Source organism: Odontomachus brunneus, unplaced genomic scaffold (assembly GCF_010583005.1).
Source record: "Odontomachus brunneus isolate Ranch 3 - 2012 unplaced genomic scaffold, Obru_v1 Obru_scaffold_117, whole genome shotgun sequence".
NCBI lineage: Eukaryota > Metazoa > Arthropoda > Insecta > Hymenoptera > Formicidae > Odontomachus > Odontomachus brunneus.
In genome coordinates, this window is record NW_022639567.1 from 117,428 (window position 1) to 117,636 (window position 209).

Consider the following 209-nt stretch of genomic DNA (forward strand, 5'->3'; position numbering starts at 1 on the left):
ACCAAAAAAATTCGAAGACAAAGAATTGGAGGATTACTTGATGAAGATCCGAGTCAAACGCAAGAGGAGCGGGTGTATATCAGTTGGACACGGGGCAATTGGACACAGTCCAATCACAAGTCGCTGTTCCAAGGGACCCTACAAATGTCTCTAATCACACGGTGCTGTGATTGGCTGTGTCCAAATGCACCGTGTCCAAGTGCACCGCT